Source organism: Sebastes umbrosus, chromosome 12 (assembly GCF_015220745.1).
Source record: "Sebastes umbrosus isolate fSebUmb1 chromosome 12, fSebUmb1.pri, whole genome shotgun sequence".
NCBI classification, from domain to species: domain Eukaryota; kingdom Metazoa; phylum Chordata; class Actinopteri; order Perciformes; family Sebastidae; genus Sebastes; species Sebastes umbrosus.
In genome coordinates, this window is record NC_051280.1 from 18,323,800 (window position 1) to 18,339,122 (window position 15,323).

Sequence of the window (15,323 nt, forward strand, 5' to 3'; positions counted from 1 at the left end):
TAAGCTGGCGAGTGATCTCTTCCAAATTCTGTTCATCAGCCGTGACAGCCAGCATCAGGTTATCCTTCTATACCTGGCTAATGGCACCCTATGGATCTCTATCTAGGCCAGCGTCTTACCATTCTGCCCACACATTATTCTTTCCCACACAAACTCACAGTTATTATCCATCCTGTTTGTTGGAGAGCCCAAGGTATTTTTGGTTCATCTCCTGTGGTGTGAATACGCTTTGACTCCTGTGTTGTTTTGATGATTGTAAAGCACACGAGTTGAGGTGTGTGTGCATGCGTACACACCTGTGTGACTTACTAAGAATAAAACATCAGTATGCCTCCTGGGTCCTTTCTTTATCATAACCTGACAAACGCATCAACAAACAAATCAGCGACATTAGAAAAAAAACACATTTTTCCGCACTACAATTTCCTGCAAATATTTTCCTTCACTAATGCAAAGTAGCACATGGCCTTTTTACTCTTCACACCCCAGGCAAAAAACAGTTTTCTTTTGCAGTCCAGCAGTTGATCAGCGGTTGATGAGCTCCTGCTAGATTCACCTGCTGCAGCTTCACTGCTGCTGCTGCTGTGTTAGTGAAGATGCTCCCTGAGATTCAGACAACATCAAAAAACACTTCACCCATGAGGAGATGCACTCCTCCTCGGTCAGGGTTGCGCACAAAAGGCTTTATCACAGCAAGACAGGTGAGGAAAGGTTCGGTTAAGGAAAAAAAAAGGTTTGTTTTTTTCCAGTTGCACAGCAATCCTCACATTTCATGTTGTAAGACTAAAGGGACACAAGACCTATAGTAGTTTAGTATATTAACATAAGCATGTGTTGAAAAACACTCTGGGACCTGTGTTGCATGTCATACCCCCTCGCTCTATCTCCCTCCTCATTTCCTGTCTGCCTCAATATTGTCAGCTTTCCAATAACAGCAAAATGCCCCCAAAAAAGGTCTTGGTTCATAAAACATCTGGTGTGTGGTGTGCATTTAAACACATTGATCCAAAAGACATGCCTGCTAATATTGCTTTAGTAGTATGGATGGCATCAGGGATTCAGGGATTGATGATTGTGTCTATACATAAACAGGAAAATATTATGAATAATACAAATCAGAACACTAAAAGGCTCTTTAGCCCCTCTCCACTGGCTCCCTGTGGATTTTTAAAAATGGAAATTAATAACTGTTTTTTGTTTACATTTTAATTTGTATTTATCATTGTTGTAGGTCTATGGTACGACGGAGTATTAGGGCCACATTGAGGAAAAAAATTAATCTGAGATTTCGAGAATAAAGTCATAATATTATTAAGTAGTAATTTTACGTGTTATTTTCTTTTTTTCTCGTAAAGTTATGACTTTATTCTCTTAATATTACGACTTTTTTCTCGTAAAGTTATGACTTTATTCTAGTAATATTATGACTTTTTTTCTCGTAATGTTATGACTTTATTCTCTTAATATTACGACTTTTTTCTCGTAATATTATGATTTTATTCTGTAAATCTCAGATTATTTTTCCCTCAATGTGTCTCTAATACTCCGTAGTACATTTGCACTTTGGCCCTCACTGCATTAGAGTTATATACTATATACTTAGACTATAAGCTGTGTTACCTTCATCACAATAATAAAATTGCGGCTCCAGACAGATTTCTTTTTTTTTTTTTTTGCCTAAAATGTCTCTTTTGATAGTAAAGGTTGCTGACCCCTGCTCTACCTGATCCAGGTATCCATATTGTTGCAATACAGCTTCCAGCCACCGGCGGCAGCACTGAGCACCAGGAAGCTTAGCACCAACCCAGGTAACATCCTTCACCTGGTGATTGATTGACTTTAATCATCACTCGCACTTTAATGGAATAAACTGTGTTTTTGTCTTTTTTGTTTCTCTCCTGAAAGATTGCTGAGATGTCTACAGTATCTGTGGTGAGTTTCCTTAAAATACTTCCGTTAAGTATTAAAGTTAATTAACTTTAATTAACGTCAGCGTGAAGGTATGAAATGGGTGGATAACCCAGGTAACGTTTGCTACTTCCACCTTAAATTAACGTCAGCTGTATCTTACCAACCAAACGCCAACGGTAGTTAACTTGCACAACTTGTGTTTCTAATTTCACCATAGGAGCCTATTATTCCTACTTGAATTGATATTTTGATAGTACTGTCTGTATTTTATCTTTCTAAATAAACCTGCTAAAAGATCCATCTGTTATAAGGTAACAAACCCAGTCCTACTTCATTACATTATCAAGTAATTAGCAAACTAAATGAAATATAATCTCATTTTATTGTTTGGACAAGTTGCCACATGCCCAGCTACTTCTGTATATGTAGTAAATCTTTGTTGGGATGGCAGAGTGAGTGGAATATACATTTCATTCTTCAGAAGTATCTAATCCTTTTGTAAATGTAGCCTATATTATCATATTAGATAACACAATGTAGTCTAATATATGATAAATGGGTACTGCAGATAGACAGAGGAAAAAAGGTTCATGTAGATGAATAGAAACTGTAAATCTGTATGTTGTTTGCATACATTACAGCTCCATACATACAACATAGTTTAACATTTTATAAAGCTAAAAATGCTGTAATGTGTACTATATTTACACTGTATCCCAAAAACATGCATCATGTGACATTTTATGTTTTTGCACAAATTGATGATGTTACTATCATCTCCTCTCTCTGTAATCCTCCAGAGGTGTAAACCCCCTCTGCCCATTTCTAACACCTGAGCTCATTGGTATGCATTGCTTCCAGGTTGTGACCCAGGTAGTATCTGAATTGTCCTGACCAGGGTTCAACCTGGGTTGACTGGCTTGGTTTGAATTGACAAAAGGAGGGTTGGACCAGGGTTTAGGTTAACCCTGGGTTCTGTTGTTTTAGCATCTTTGCAGTCAACATTAGCAAAAGGTGGCAAATGAGCAAATAGCTATAGCAGTCTGTGACTAATGCTTGTTTGACACTTCAACTTCAATTCGGCACATCATATGTAACGTTAACTGTTACACAAAATGGGTTGTGTTTATTTAATGTTCATCATAGTCAGCTTAATATGACCACCCTTTTGGTTATCAGGTATACATGCTTACTTTTCAAATACTATTTGCACCTCCTTCTTAAAAAAGTTTTCAATAACATGCGCCATAGAGATAAATACGTTAAATATGTGTCCACTTCAAATTTAAAACTTCAGTATTGGCTGATCAATAAGTACATAATTCTGCTCAAAAGGTTGATTTCATCATTAGTTTTCAGTGGTAGATGAGATACCTTTCTATTGACAGGCTTCCGTCACGTTTAAATTTCTGTAATTTACATTGATAAACCTAAAATGTTTCTCACCAGTAAACTTTAATATGACCATTATCTGTCATCATCGGTTTAGATGAGCTACCATCATTACAAATTCATCTTTTGTTTCCAACTTTATATACAGAGTGGTGCACTGTACAGTCACTGATCATTATTTTACTCTGTAAGCACTTTGTAACTTTGTTTATAAAATTACCATATAAATAAAGTTACTGTATTATTAAAAATACCAACTGAGCTGAACTGAGAATGAAAAAAAAAATGGTTCAGAATCAGAAAAAACTTTATTGTCTGTCACAAGGCAGTGGAAATATGACTTTGATGTGGCTCACCAGTAAATAAAAACAACATAGTACAGATAGAGTGAAGTTTCTCACAACAATTGATATTCCCGTTGCTCAATAGCACCCAGACAATTTAAGTCAAAATTTGTCTTTTTTCTAATTTATAGGGCTGCAGACTATTTTCTCGATTAATTGATTCATCATTTTGTCTATAAATTGTCAGAATTTCTTTTGAAAATGCCCACTATAATTTCAGATAGTCCAAGTTGACACCTTCAAATGTCTTCTTTTGTCAAACCATCAGTCCAAAACCCAAAGATATTCAGATTACTATCAAATACAACAAAGAAAAGCATAAAATTCTCACATTTGAGATGCTGGAACAAGCAAATATTTGGCCTTTTTGCTTGTAAAATGACTAAAATTGTTAAACATTTATCAAATTAGTTGCAGATTAATTTTCTGTTGATTGACTAATTGATTAATCAACCAGTCATTGCAGCTCTGATCTGAAACGATTAGCAAAAATCGTAACTCATCTCATCCGTCAAAAATGCCAAACAATTTGGTGGTTCAAGCTTCTGCAATGTGTAGGGGTGTAAATCACAAGTTTCATCGCGATACTATATTATATCGATTTTTTTGGACAACGATATGATACGTGCTGATATCACAGTTACAGTTATTACAGAATCAACTCACAAAAAGCAACTAAAATAGGAGTTGGTAATTTTATTACTGAGCTCTTACAAACAACCCTCAATCTATTCTTTTGAATAAAAAGAATAAATATAAAGTGGGAATTTCAAAATAAAGGTGAATCTTATGAATGAAAATGATGAAGATGAAGATATGTATCGTTATTTTCGCTTTCAATGATTTTTGATCATTGATCATTGAATCAATATATCGATACAGATTGATTTTTCTGTTTTATATCATTACACATTGAATATCTTTTGTTTTTTCCACTGTTGGTTGGACAAAAGAAGCTATTTTTAGATGTCACCTTGACCTAATTGATTCATCAGAAAATGACTGGGGGGCTAATTGATGCTGAAAAATAATCATTAGATGCAGTCATAGTTTTATATTTTAATGACTTATTTCTTTCTGTTTTTGTTTTCTTTTAGCTGACGATGATGACTCAAATCCTGGCGAAGATTCACATCACAGTTTCATGTTTTCTGTGAGTAAAATTGGATTCAGGCTTTATATGAGCGGCATGGAGAGAAAGCAGCCACTAGAGGCTGCACTAGCAAAGACACAGATACATAGATCAATAAAGAAAGAGAGAGAGAGAGACAGAGGAATCAATGGAGAAAACAGCAAAAAAGAGATGGAGAGATAGCACGCAGTTCAGTACAGCAAGACAGAGTGGCAGAGTGAAGAGATAGTAGGAGTGAGCATCGTACCAGCTGACAACCTGAGAGAGAGAGAGAGAGCATCTGAGCCCCATAGAGAGAGAGGGAGAGAAAGAGAGAGAGAGGGAGGGAGAGTAGAGCAGCACACAACCACGTTGCCCGTCCTCATATTTCCCTCTGCAGCTGTGCGAGGCAGAGTAAGCAGCGGAGAGGAGAGAGCACATCTGAGTCTCGTGGAAACAGCAGGACCACGTACCACTTGCCCGAGAGATCGATGCACTTACGCCAAGCCACGAAGGAAGGGTGAGCGGCCCATAGGACGTCCGTGTACTGCCACATACACAGAGAGAGAGAGAGAGAGAGAGGGGAGCCAAAGGGACAGAGAGAGGGAAGAAGATCACCCAAGGCCAATTTGAAAGCTTTCAGCTGGTCACTCGGAGCAGGTGAGTTAACTTGTGCCTGTGTGGGGATGTTCGGCAGGTGCATTCTGCTTGTATGTGTGTGAGTCCTGCATCTTCACTCATGCACACTTGTATATTTATTTGCCTTTGCGTTGGTGCTGTGTGTCTCTCCTGCTTTTAGTTTGTGCATCACTTGCAAGGCAGTGTGCATTTATAGTCATAGCCAGGTGATTAACTGGGGAACCTCAGTATCAATCAAGCCGTTATCACGCTGAGCAGAGAGGAACAAAACAATAGCTGCTTAACGACCCCTTCTTGCCGGTTTGTGTGTTTTATGTGTGTGTGTGGGGGTGCTTTTGCAGTTAAAGTGCATAATGCGTGTGTTGGTAGAAGGTGTTTTGTTGTAACAGGTGAAATGTGTCTGAATTGCAGCCTCCTGGGTAATTTAATAGAGTCATTATAAAAGCTTGCTTTGGCAAAATTAATTGGGAGTAGTTGATGCCATCGCATGGCAATTTGCCACAACTGTCACGGGAAGGACATTTGTCTACAGCATCTTGTATATTCTTTAGATAGACAACTTATTGTGCCAGTTAAAAGGATTTTCTTCTTCTTGGCATGTTGCTGTTGGGTTTGGACGAACATGTAGGGAATTGGTTTGAAACAACAACTCATTTAACAGGAATGGACTCTGGTTGTTAAAGGAAAATAAAATTCTGACCAGTGTCATTTTGTACACTTAACTTGATAAGAAATATATTGAATTTCTAACTGAAGTATGATGAGACTGTGGTACTTTCAGACTTGGTTGTAATAGTTTTCAAAGTTGTCCCCATCTAATGGATCAGCATATGCGTGGAAAAATTGTGCTTTTCCATCTAAAACATCTGCCAAATGCTTACATTACTCTACCTTTTGTTGCAGTTGTTGAAGAGTTATTAAGAAGCTTGTTGTTTTTCAAGTCCCATAAACCGCCTTTCCTACACAGATAATTCAGTGTGTTTCAGCTGTAGTGACTTATTATTATCTATGGTGACATTTAGAAAAGTCGGTCTTTGTGTGCACCATCTCTCCATGTATCCTCATGTTGTACCCGGTTTGGAAATACCATGTCATGCTCGATATATCCCGTCATCCATCTGTATGTGTCTCCGTCTCTCTTTAAGTCCCCCCACCCCCCAGCGCTTCGCTCTCTCCCTCCATGTCATCCTGTGAAGGTTATTTCCATATATCGAGTTGGTTTAATTTGTCAAAGTCAGCCAGACATATTGTTCATGGTCACAGCAGGGGAGCAGGACCAGGTCGGGGGGATTCAGTGTTACATATTGACTATGGGTGGGAAAAAAATTGATTCACCCATGTATCGCGATTTTTTTTACGATTTTGAAATTGATTTTTTAATGCCAGAATCGATATATTTGCCTTATTTGAGTCTATATGGAGGTAAAAGGAAGTTACTTTTATTGTTGTAGTCTGAGAAACGTAATTTCATATCAATTCCGTACCTTTCAACCAAAACAAGCTGCAGTGAGCCGAAACAACAAAGCAGAAAATGGGGGAGGGTCCACCTGGATAAGACCTGCACTCTCACATGTTAAATCCAATGTGGTACACAGGACAGGAAACAGGAAACGTTATCGTTATGCAGTAACGTGCGGTCAAGCCAGCTGTCACTCGCATCTCTGTGGTTAAATCGGCCGACACTACAACCGTAGAGCACCCATATACTGACATTTATGTTAAATGCATTCAAACGGCCCCGATGGAGCTGACCATGGATGGATAAAGAGAACGAAGCCGACAGCGGAGCTAGCGACGGACTTGGCGAACTTAGTGGAAGTACTACATCTGTGACAACATCTGGTTTTCAAAATAAGGTGTTAACAAAGGGAACTGTATATACAAAATACATATATGGAAATAAGATTGATTGGATTATAATCACCAGAAGTATAAAACATTACATGTCCCTTATAAATTAAAAAGAAAATACCAATAATTTCCGAAGGAAATGTCTTCATTTTTTTATCTTTTGGGTTGCTGGAAAAAAAATTAATGCCTAACAATGAGTGATATAGTTGACTTCAGGACATCTCTGACTACATACATGCTGAAAATCAAACATTCTTACTGTATTCATTTAGATATTTTCCAAAGTAAAAGTCCCTAGAAGTGTATGATTCAACTTTTTCCCATGGTCTAATGTTAAAAACATTAAAAACAAAAATTGCAATAAATCGCAATATCGAATCGCAAATCTTGTAGAATTGCAATACTTAAAAATCGCAGAACATATCGAATCGGCACCCATGTATCGGGATAGTATCGAATCGGGAGATAGGTGTGTCATCCCAGCCCTAGTATTGACACCATGTTGGAAGCTGTGGTGATTATATCCTGAGAAGAGAAGGAAAATGACAGAGTGACAGAAAACGGCTGAAGTAGTGAAACACAAACGGAGAGAAAACCACCAATTCATTTTCCTTGTACACCGAGGAGCTGAGCAGTTAATTTCTAAGTTTTTTCATGACTGTGTGTGTGTGTGTGTGTGTGTGTGAGAGTGGGGAGGCTTTAGGTTATCGGTCTTTGGATTCATCATATCTCGCACAGAGCTTGGCTTTACCCTCTCTCCCATGTGGATTCTGTGTCATTAAGCCGAGACACCGAATCTGAGAGATCGCTTTCTCTCTCCGACTCTCTTTCTCTTCATGGACACATCAGACTCTCTCTGTCTCTCTGTCTTTGTCTTTACCTCTTGCCTGCTCTTTATCTGTTCATTAGTCACCCTCTGCCTCTCTTTCTCACACACACATACAGTATACAGTACATGCAGACACACACACACACACACACACACACACAAGTGTAACTGCATTTGTGGAAACTGCTGCTCATAAAACATGCATCCCCCCAATTGAATGTAGAATGAGAGTGTTCAGAGCTTGTGATCGAAATTCAAATTAAATACTGATTGCTATACTGTGGCTCTAATATTATATATTTATCGTATGTTATGGTGAAGAGTCCTTTTTATAAAATTGTGTCTGAATTTGAAAGATTTCTCTGGAACACGCATTACGATTAAACTGCTTACGGCGGACTTATGGAAATGTAACAGTGGTGACGTCTTACTGACTAGAACAAAATGCAAAAATTATTCAAATGTTTACTCTCATTGTTTGTGGTTTCCTGTTTGCATTTATTGCGAGTCAGTCTGCGTTTAGTGGTTGAATTGCAAATGCAAATGTTTTTCTATAAATTGCTTAAAGAGCAGGTGGTATTTGTTAAATCTTTCTCACATTCCCGCTGTGTCAGGATTCTCCATTATTTTCCTTTCTCTGTTTCCAAATCATTCACATTTATTTCCGCGCCAATGGGCAGCTGAACAAGATTGCAATCATCTATGTGGTAATTAATAATTTACATAATACCTCATTCTGGGGGAATTTTATTTTTCTCCGTGCCGCCAGTGTTAATTGTGTTAGCTAAGCTACCGTCATTACTTATCGTTAGCACGACAGTTAAATGTGGACATATCCAGCTCTCATTAGCGACTGCATCGTCCATCAGATTTAAACACAGTAGCAGATAAGAAACTGCAGTAAAAGGACGGAAACCTCTAACTGTTTGTTTTTCTTTCAGTTGTAATTCAAACATTCATCACACGAGCACCGTTGCTTTCCTTGTTTGCTAATTAGATTAGCGCTGTTATGACTGAGATGCAGGTACGTGGGATTTGTACACTTACATTAACGTGAAAACAATTCTCATAATTGTTTTGTGTATAGATTGTTCATTTGTCTTTTATAATATAATATATTGCAGTTGCTCAGTGCGGTATTTAAAAGCTTTAGATAGATCAGTGAACAGAGCATTTTCCGGTCCCTTCACCCATGGTTCATCTTTTCAAGAAGCAGCTCAGCTGCCTCCTGTGCTATCACCTCCGTCTGTGTGATAAATCCCAAGTAGACTGCTCTGATTTATGTTTTGAAGGTGGAGGAGCCAGACATGGGCATTTGTCTGAACAAATGTGTGAACTGTTACCTTTTTTTCCTTTCCTGCTATATGTTATGCTGTCCTCCCTTTTTGTATTCCTGCTGTCCTCCCTCCATCTCTTACCGTTTTCCCCATGGGATGACTCTTTTGATGAATCATACACAAATGTTCAGACATATAGTGTAGGGATGTGTACCAAATGTTCATGCCAAAATTAGTGCGGCCAAAAATGTCATGGTAGCATCACCGCAAGGAGATACTACAACTTTGTTAGACTCTGCAAAAGTCTAAACGAAAGTGTCGCGGTGAAGGAATTTCCCCTTTGCTAATAACGATTGGCTCAACAGCACGTTACGTGGTATTATTGACATTTTTTTAAACTTCATTTTCATTTCACTTCATTTTTTTTTTTACTTCATTTATCCTGATTTCAGTGTTATATAGATAAGCTTTATTGTTCGGCTATTATTGCTTTTTAAATGACAAAGATGAGATGTTAAATGCAGAACACAGAAGGGAAATGAGGCGCAGCTGAGACGCCTTTGTAGCGTCTGGTTGCTATTATACGGAATATCCGCAGGAGTAAAAATGTTGGCACAAGTTATAGTACTTGGTCTGGATGAAGGGAAGGCTGAAGCACGTAGGGAGAGAGGACGGACGGACCCGCCGGTCTATGTTTAGTATTTTCTTCTCCATTGTTGTTCAGCATTTGTAGTCTACATGCAAGATGTGACGGTTGGTCTTTGTGAAGTTTGTCTCACCCCTCCTCCATTGTGATTGGATGGCTGGCTGAAAAGGGACAAGTGACAAGCACAGCTTTTTACCCAAAGTGCTGCTGGCGTTTGTAGCATAGTGTAAATATGCTCCCATTACAAAGAATTCAATAAAGAAAAAACATGAACATAGCATTGCATTATTGTGATAATTACAATAGCCCTAGATAGAATATACTAAAAAAACACACTAAACAGGGGCGAAACTGGTCGTACACCAGTAGGTCGACTAGCTAATGTTACCTTAGCAAGTCATGGCCACATCTGTAGACAGACGAGGAGCCTGGTTTGCCTGTCTGCTCTGGTTGTTCTCTGAAAACAAGGTTAGTTACCATAACGACGGTGATAGAAATGTTTGGCTGTGTTGTTACTAGGGATGTCCCGATCAAGTTTTTTTTGCTCTGATCATGATCTGAGTCCTTTTTAATAATGGGTATCTGCCGATACCAATATACAGTATATAGTCCGATCCGATACTTATATTTATTTAGATTCTTTTCCTTCTAAATTTGCATTATCCACCTCCTACCAAATATTGAAAGTTCTGATTTAAAACTATAAAGCTTAAATTATTGATATGAAATGGGTTTAGAAGTTTAAAAGAGGAGAGATAACTGCTTCATTGCAGTTATAGCCTTGCAAATCTGTGTATTTTGCCCATACTGATGCATTAAAATAGGCCCGGATCAGCCCTGATACCGATCAGTTCGGGACATCCCTAGTTGTTATCATCAGTATGTTTCACCATGGTGTAGAAAAACTGAATGCAAAAAAACTGAAAACTGGTTTGGTTTCCAAACAGCATTTTCATTCTGACTTACATTTTTTTGTTGGGTTTAGAATTTGATATTTAATAGATTTGCTTAAGGCAACTGAGTCCTAATTGGGATTATTTTCTAGGTTAAAGGTATTTGTATTGTACACTAACTAAATTGAGAATCTTTTAGTTAACCCAACCCTGGAGACGAAACCAACAGCGAACATCACAGCTGTTGGTTCACTGTTGATCTCTCCACCACAAGGTACTTTATTAACAGAAGACTGATGAATGTGCCAATTATGCTGATCTTATCAAGACACTTGTCTGTCTGGCAGCCTTGGGTCTCACAGCGCAGTGTGGGAGCGTCTCTCTCTCTCCTCTCTAATAAAAAATAATAAATGAAGAAAAGCATTTGCACAGTGACAGAAGGGCTGATGTAACAGCAAGTTGCAGCATTTGCTGGTTGGGAATGCCTGATCTGGCAAGATGTTGTAAATTTCACATACGCAGCCCCCACAACGGTGTAGAGTGACAGTGCTGAGAGCGGGAAAAACAAGAATCGATGGCAGGATGTCCAAGAAAGCCGGTCTCTGCTATATTGTGGACCACTGACGAAGGACATTTGTATTTCCAAACTGTTTTGATACTGTCTGATTTAACTACTCAATTGATCGTGTTGAAAAAGTGGTCCGAAGTGGCTCAAAAAAGATGTGTACTGTATATCACAAATGATTTATAGAAGCAGGACAGGAGCTTGGATTGGTTTTTCAAGCCTCTTGGAGCTTTGTTTTACTGTGTGTTAAACAGCGAGCGGAGAGAGGGAAAATGATAAAGCTCATAGGATCATAAACTGTTGGGAGAAATGTAAACTGCCTACTTGAAATAATGGAGGAAATTTATCAGAGATTGGAGAGCTTTACAGTCATTTTCTTCTCCTTTCCATCCCCTACCTATAAGACAAATTTCCCAAATGGGACGACACAGTTGAAATGATCTAAATCTCTGATTTATATCACATCATAGAGCACTGTAGAGACATATTAACCTTGGTCTTTATTTCAATCCATGAAAGCGCAGACATCTAGATTGGTTCTTTTGCCAATCCAAAGAGTTCAGAGTTCAGGTGAGGGTTCTTGTTGGGTAAGTAGTATCCCCGTTTCCAGGATCCAATGGCGTGTGGTGTTGCATTAAGAAGTACCTTCCGTAGCCAGCGTGTGCTATATCTTTTTTTTACAAGTGGCCGCCTTATGAATCTTGTGGGGATGTGCTTGAGAGGTTTTATTTTTATCCCCAATCTTCCAGGCCTCCCCAGCGTTTAGAGAAATGGGCAGGCCATGTTAATGATCCTCATTAGCCGAGGAGCTTGAATCCAAACTGGAATTCTTCCACTTCAACTGCTACTTAACATTTGGTGTTCTTCTCCCTTCCTCTCCTGTCCGTCTTTCTTGCTGTCTCTCCCTCCATCTGCAACCCTACAACATCTTTTTCCATCTCCGTCTTTCTCTCTTTCCTTCTCCCACCTGAGTCTCCGCACTGGGAAATAGTCTGTAAAGGTCTTCCATCTCTTTCAACCTCTTCTTCAGATGGATTTTTTTCAAGGTATTTACTGCACAGTGCAAGTCCCTGGATACCTGTGTGTACCTGTGTGTTTTGATGTTTGTGTGATCATGTATGTGCACATTGCTGTGTGTGTCCTGCGAGAAAAGGAAGTGTTCCAGGTGACCTCTGATACTAGTTGTTTTTTTCGCCCCAACTGTGAAGTAAAAAGCTTAAAGTTCAAGCGTGAGCCGCCTCCAGGCTGCCTGTGAAGGATGTTCAGATATACAAACATGTCGACTCAAGAGACACCTTTTAGGTGAAGGGTAAATATGCTCGGGCTCTGTTTATGCAACAACTGTGCAGCAGTTAGAGGCAGTCGTTGTTTGATAGCTGGCTGACTGGGGATTATCTGAAGCTGTACAGTCCAGGCCGCTACACTGCATCATATCTAAATGTTCCCTTTATGTAACCTTTATTTCGGAGGGGAAGTCATGCTGAGGGGAAAAAATGTCCCCCAAAATGTGGCCTGAATACATGAATTATCCTGAAGTACAGGTTCGCTGTGTTCAGTTAAAATGTGTCTAATTTGCATTTTTGGAGAAGTTTCTAATTGCAAAGTCTCACTGATGGTGGAAAAGGCTCAAGAATTATAATTCTGCAGGAGGTTATTTGTGTCGTGGGGGATGTTGCCCGAATTGCGTAGCTTGTGAAGCTCTTGACATTTGGGCTTTTTGGAACAAATCTAATTTTAAACTTTTACTGAAGATACTCAACTGATGAAGTAGTATGGACAATAAAACACTAAGATGATCAATTCCTTTCATCTAACTTCCTCTCAGTAAAAGACAAATGACAGACGAGGGTAAAAACAATTGTCTATTACTTCAGCAAACAAATGATCTGTCAGTATAGGAGGACTGATATTAATATGAAATAAATATATATATTACGGCTGTCAAAGTTAAATTTGTTTTAACGCCACTAATTTCTTTAATGCATTAACGCACTCCATCTTTCGGCGGTTGTAGCAGGCTCAGTCTTAAAGCTAGAGTGAAGATACTAGCATCATATGAAACTATACCTAAACCTAAGGAATCCATTGGTATCAAACATGTCATACTATATATATATATATATATATTAATTGAGAGGGTTCACACTGCATGCTGTCTGCTCCTCTTCTTCTAATTAACCCATCAAACTAGCAACCTAAAAACAGACTAACTGTTCTAATACACTGTCAACTCAGTCTATACATATTTTTAGTAAAGCGAACAGAAGAAAATAAAAACGTCTCCTAAAGTTTAAGTTTGGAAGACAACCTGGCATTTTCATTGCCGTTGGGGAGGCGAACACTGGAGTGAACAAAGACGTCTTGTTAATGTTCCAAGCACATCATCCAAGTCGGCATGGGGAAAGAAGACGAGAACATTGCAGCGCAGAAAGCCGTGCGGCCAAAGCTGATTTTATCTTTAAGGGCAAGTTCAACTTAAGGTCTAAAGTAATTTGAGAAAAGTCCCAAATCCTTTCAGGTCTTCATAAACAAATTGCAAACCAACTGCAAGACTTTTGGGTCTTTGAATGTTGATCATTAAACTACAGCGGTTATAAACTGAATAAAGCTCTTCAAAGCTCTTAATAGTTAAGCAGACAAATTTAATTACTGATATTGGAAAAAGAAGTTTGACAACACAATTCTCTGAGCCCTTGTAAAAGCCAGGACCTTGAATCAAGATCTTTTTTGTCAAACTGTGTTAATTATTTTTTCTTTTACATAGACAACAGCTACCTTTTCAATGCATGGGCCTATTAATTAAACATTCAAGGTTTAATAGGTCAAGGCTTATGGAAGGCTTTCTTGTTTCATTTCTGTTTTTTTTACCAGAGAGACTTGGGTCGAGACTTGAATATCTTTGCCTTAAAGTCCAAGTCTGAAATGTACAGTAGATGCTGCTGTGGCTGAGCTCGATGTAGCAGGTAAATAACATTAACTAGAGTTCGACCACTGCACTGTGTGTTTGCTACAGTAGTTTGTTGAGATTGAAGTTGATGCTGTCTGCTGATTCTGACAGCCCAGAATGAAGTCAAACTTTAAGCCTTGTTCTTGAATGATTACATCTGTGCATCGGCTGGATGAGACGTGGCTTGAGGAAATTTGAAAGCAAACTATATTACACTTAAATGATGAATGGTTGAGTTTTTGATAACTGCCAGCTTACCTGACTCTGATGAATGGTATGCGGATGCGGACAGATTGTGCAGTCATCCCACTATGGGCATTGTGTCATGCACATGTCATACAATGAATATTAAAAACTACAGCACACGGGAAGCTTTGCCCAATAAATCCATTCTGTAGATTTTCATTATCCCAGCTGGTATGCCGTCCTCTTCCAACTTTTACTCCCATGAGTGTCACAGTGCATGTCGGCCAGTTTGACCCCCTGCTGCCTGCCAATGGTTTCCAGTTTCGGTGATAAAAGAGGGTACCTCTCTCTCGCTCCAGGATACGGACTAATTTGACTCTAACAAAAACACCTTTTAAATGAAACATGGCTGCAACAAACCAATCAAACCAGCACTTTCATACACCAGTTAATTGCACATGTGATTAAGAACTAAGAAAGCGTTTCGTCTCCGTGAACTTTCCATCTGTCTGCCATTTACCGGAATGGTGTCATTAACTTAATTTGTCCTTACCTCATACAAAAAGCCATTCTCATTCGTAGCACACACTGAGCAATTATTACTGCTCCAGTTGTCTCATTTGCATATTTCCATAGAATATGCATTCTGATAGATTAGATTTTCCACTTAATATGCAACTCTCAGCTGTTATAGGTTGGTTTGCACAAGATATACCCAATAATTGAATAATG

At 38.7% G+C, this 15,323-nt stretch overlaps 1 protein-coding gene across 2 annotated transcripts in view; it reads left to right on the forward strand.

Moving 5' to 3' along the window:
* The first annotated feature begins 1,647 nt into the window (after positions 1–1,647).
* tnr (tenascin R (restrictin, janusin)) overlaps positions 1,648–15,323 on the forward strand; it is a 200,185-nt gene continuing 186,509 nt past the window's right edge. The window contains exons 1-3 of one of the 2 annotated variants that reach the window (XM_037788155.1): positions 1,648–1,932; positions 4,745–4,800; positions 5,159–5,418. The gene's annotated coding sequence lies outside the window, so the exon portion shown is untranslated. The other variant, XM_037788154.1, reaches the window with a different exon arrangement.